The sequence below is a fragment of the Oncorhynchus tshawytscha genome, unplaced genomic scaffold, assembly GCF_018296145.1.
Source record: "Oncorhynchus tshawytscha isolate Ot180627B unplaced genomic scaffold, Otsh_v2.0 Un_scaffold_339_pilon_pilon, whole genome shotgun sequence".
In the NCBI taxonomy this organism is placed as follows: Eukaryota; Metazoa; Chordata; class Actinopteri; order Salmoniformes; family Salmonidae; genus Oncorhynchus; species Oncorhynchus tshawytscha.
This window is the reverse complement of record NW_024609815.1, coordinates 702,501-707,500: the sequence shown is the minus strand read 5'-3', so window position 1 is coordinate 707,500 and position 5,000 is coordinate 702,501. Positions and strand designations below refer to the sequence as shown.

Genomic DNA, 5,000 nt, shown 5'->3' with positions numbered 1-5,000 from the left:
TGGGTTGTATTTACAATGGTGTTTGTTCTTCACTGGTTGCCCTTTTCTCGTGGCAACAGGTCACAAATCTTGCTGCTGTGATGGCACACTGTGGAATTTCACCCAGTCTCTCGATCTCTCTGTCCTCTCTCCCCCTCTATCTCTATCTCTTTGTCCTCTCTCCCCCTCTCTCTCTCTCTCTGGCTCTATCTATGTAAAGCTGTCAGACAGAACATAGGCTCTATCTATATAAAGCTGTCAGACAGAACACTGGCTCTATCTATCTATGTAAAGCTGTCAGACAGAACATTGGCTCTATCTATATAAAGCTGTCAGACAGAACACTGGCTCTATCTATCTATGTAAAGCTGTCAGACATAACACTGGCTCTATCTATGTAAAGCTGTCAGACAGAACATAGGCTCTATCTATATAAAGCTGTCAGACAGAACACTGGCTCTATCTATGTAAAGCTGTCAGACAGAACATAGGCTCTATCTATATAAAGCTGTCAGACAGAACACTGGCTCTATCTATCTATGTAAAGCTGTCAGACAGAACACTGGCTCTATCTATGTAAAGCTGTCAGACAGAACATAGGCTCTATCTATATAAAGCTGTCAGACAGAACACTGGCTCTATCTATCTATGTAAAGCTGTCAGACAGAACATTGGCTCTATCTATCTATGTAAAGCTGTCAGACAGAACATAGGCTCTATCTATATAAAGCTGTCAGACAGAACACTGGCTCTATCTATGTAAAGATATCAGACAGAACACTGGCTCTATATATCTATATAAAGCTGTCAGACAGAACACTGGCTCTATCTATGTAAAGCTGTCAGACAGAACACTGGCTCTATCTATATAAAGCTGTCAGACAGAACACTGGCTCTATCTATGTAAAGCTGTCAGACAGAACACTGGCTCTATCTATATAAAGCTGTCAGACAGAACACTGGCTCTATCTATGTAAAGCTGTCAGACAGAACACTGGCTCTATCTATGTAAAGCTGTCAGACAGAACATTGGCTCTATCTATCTATGTAAAGCTGTCAGACAGAACACTGGCTCTATCTATGTAAAGCTGTCAGACAGAACACTGGCTCTATCTATGTAAAGCTGTCAGACAGAACACTGGCTCTATCTATGTAAAGCTGTCAGACAGAACACTGGCTCTATCTATGTAAAGCTGTCAGACAGAACACTGGCTCTATCTATGTAAAGCTGTCAGACAGAACACTGGCTCTATCTATATAAAGCTGTCAGACAGAACACTGGCTCTATCTATGTAAAGCTGTCAGACAGAACACTGGCTCTATCTATGTAAAACTGTCAGACAGAACACTGGCTCTATCTATCTATGTAAAGCTGTCAGACAGAACATTGGCTCTATCTGCCAGTATGCTGTTCCCACATGCTTCAAGAGGGCCACCATTGTTCCTGTTCCCAAGAAAGCTAAGGTAACTGAGCTAAACGACTACCGCCCCGTAGCACTCACATCCGTCATCATGAAGTGCTTTGAGAGACTAGTCAAGGACCATATCACCTCCACCCTACCTGACACCCTTGACCCACTCCAATTTGCTTACCGCCCAAATAGGTCCACAGACGATGCAATCTCAACCACACTGCACACTGCCCTAACCCATCTGGACAAGAGGAATACCTATGTGAGAATGCTGTTCATCGACTACAGCTCGGCATTCAACACCATAGTACCCTCCAAGCTCGTCATCAAGCTCGAGACCCTGGGTCTCGACCCCGCCCTGTGCAACTGGGTACTGGACTTCCTGACGGGCCGCCCCCAGGTGGTGAGGGTAGGCAACAACATCTCCTCCCCGCTGATCCTCAACACTGGGGCCCCACAAGGGTGCGTTCTGAGCCCTCTCCTGTACTCCCTGTTCACCCACGACTGCGTGGCCATGCACGCCTCCAACTCAATCATCAAGTTTGCGGACGACACAACAGTGGTAGGCTTGATTACCAACAACGACGAGACGGCCTACAGGGAGGAGGTGAGGGCCCTCGGAGTGTGGTGTCAGGAAAATAACCTCACACTCAACGTCAACAAAACTAAGGAGATGATTGTGGACTTCAGGAAACAGCAGAGGGAACACCCCCATCCACATCGATGGAACAGTAGTGGAGAGGGTAGCAAGTTTTAAGTTCCTCGGCATACACATCACAGACAAACTGAATTGGTCCACTCACACAGACAGCATCGTGAGGAAGGCGCAGCAGCGCCTCTTCAACCTCAGGAGGCTGAAGAAATTCGGCTTGTCACCAAAAGCACTCACAAACTTCTACAGATGCACAATCGAGAGCATCCTGGCGGGCTGTATCACCGCCTGGTATGGCAACTGCACCGCCCTCAACCGTAAGGCTCTCCAGAGGGTAGTGAGGTCTGCACAACGCATCACCGGGGGCAAACTACCTGCCCTCCAGGACACCTACACCACCCGATGCTACAGGAAGGCCATAAAGATCATCAAGGACATCAACCACCCGAGCCACTGCCTGTTCACCCCGCTGCCATCCAGAAGGCGAGGTCAGTACAGGTGCATCAAAGCTGGGACCGAGAGACTGAAAAACAGCTTCTATCTCAAGGCCATCAGACTGTTAAACAGCCACCACTAACATTGAGTGGCTACTGCCAACACACTGTCAATGACACTGACTCTACTCCAGCCACTTTAATCATGGGAATCGATGGGAAATGATGTAAATATATCACTAGCCACTTTAAACAATGCTACCTTATATAATGTTACTTACCCTACATTGTTCATCTCATATGCATACGTTGATACTGTACTCTATATCATCGACTGCATCCTTATGTAATACATGTATCACTAGCCACTTTAACTATGCCACTTGGTTTACATACTTATCTCATATGTATATACTGTACTCGATATCATCTACTGTATCTTGCCTATGCTGCTCTGTACCATCACTCATTCATATATCCTTATGTACATATTCTTTATCCCCTTACACTGTGTATGACAGTAGTTTTTTTTGGAATTGTTAGTTAGATTACTTGCTCGTTATTACTGCATTGTCGGAACTAGAAGCACAAGCATTTCGCTACACTCGCATTAACATCTGCTAACCATGTGTATGTGACAAATAAAATTTGATTTGATTTGATTTGATCTATCTATGTAAAGCTGTCAGACAGAACACTGGCTCTATCTATGTAAAGCTGTCAGACAGAACACTGGCTCTATCTATGTAAAGCTGTCAGACAGAACACTGGCTCTATCTATGTAAAGCTGTCAGACAGAACACTGGCTCTATCTATGTAAAGCTGTCAGACAGAACACTGGCTCTATCTATGTAAAGCTGTCAGACAGAACACTGGCTCTATCTATGTAAAGCTGTCAGACAGAACATTGGCTCTATCTATCTATGTAAAGCTGTCAGACAGAACACTGGCTCTATCTATCTATGTAAAGCTGTCAGACAGAACATTGGCTCTATCTATCTATGTAAAGCTGTCAGACATAACACTGGCTCTATCTATCTATGTAAAGCTGTCAGACAGAACACTGGCTCTATCTATGTAAAACTGTCAGACATAACACTGGCTCTATCTATCTATGTAAAACTGTCAGACAGAACACTGGCTCTATCTATGTAAAACTGTCAGACAGAACACTGGCTCTATCTATCTATATAAAGCTGTCAGACAGAACACTGGCTCTATCTATGTAAAACTGTCAGACAGAACACTGGCTCTATCTATGTAAAGCTGTCAGACAGAACACTGGCTCTATCTATGTAAAACTGTCAGACAGAACACTGGCTCTATCTATCTATGTAAAGCTGTCAGACAGAACACTGGCTCTATCTATGTAAAGCTGTCAGACAGAACACTGGCTCTATCTATGTAAAGCTGTCAGACAGAACACTGGCTCTATCTATGTAAAGCTGTCAGACAGAACACTGGCTCTATCTATGTAAAGCTGTCAGACAGAACACTGGCTCTATCTATGTAAAGCTGTCAGACAGAACATTGGCTCTATCTATCTATGTAAAGCTGTCAGACAGAACACTGGCTCTATCTATATAAAACTGTCAGACAGAACACTGGCTCTATCTATGTAAAACTGTCAGACAGAACACTGGCTCTATCTATCTATGCAAAGCTGTCAGACAGAACACTGGCTCTATCTATGTAAAGCTGTCAGACAGAACACTGGCTCTATCTATCTATGTAAAGCTGTCAGACAGAACACTGGCTCTATCTATGTAAAGCTGTCAGACAGAACACTGGCTCTATCTATTTAAAGCTGTCAGACAGAACACTGGCTCTATCTATCTATGCAAAGCTGTCAGACAGAACACTGGCTCTATCTATGCAAAGCTGTCAGACAGAACACTGGCTCTATCTATCTATGCAAAGCTGTCAGACAGAACACTGGCTCTATCTATGCAAAGCTGTCAGACAGAACACTGGCTCTATCTATCTATGCAAAGCTGTCAGACAGAACACTGGCTCTATCTATCTATGCAAAGCTGTCAGACAGAACACTGGCTCTATCTATCTATGCAAAGCTGTCAGACAGAACACTGGCTCTATCTATGTAAAGCTGTCAGACAGAACACTGGCTCTATCTATCTATGTAAAGCTGTCAGACAGAACACTGGCTCTATCTATGTAAAGCTGTCAGACAGAACACTGGCTCTATCTATATAAAGCTGTCAGACAGAACACTGGCTCTATCTATGTAAAGATATCAGGCAGAACACTGGCTCTATCTATGTAAAGCTGTCAGACAGAACACTGGCTCTATCTATGTAAAGCTGTCAAACAGAACATTATCCCTGTCTTTGTAACGGTGTCAATAAAGCTTTGTATAGCTGTCTAAAGCTAATCTTGCCACAGTCCCAAGCCTTCAGTCTATCTACAATCTGTCCAGGTCTGTCTGTTTATTCTCAGGCTTGGCATGGATTATAAATGGGACAGGTCCTCTCAGACTCCATTCAATCATCTGGTGCCAATGGC

The 5,000-nt window shown here is 44.1% G+C and overlaps 1 protein-coding gene across 1 annotated transcript in view; it reads right to left on the bottom strand.

Moving 5' to 3' along the window:
• The window catches only part of LOC112237591 (glutamate receptor ionotropic, NMDA 3B-like), a 103,235-nt gene that overhangs the window by 26,422 nt on the left and 71,813 nt on the right, over positions 1 to 5,000 (bottom strand). The gene's annotated exons all lie outside the window — the stretch shown is intronic.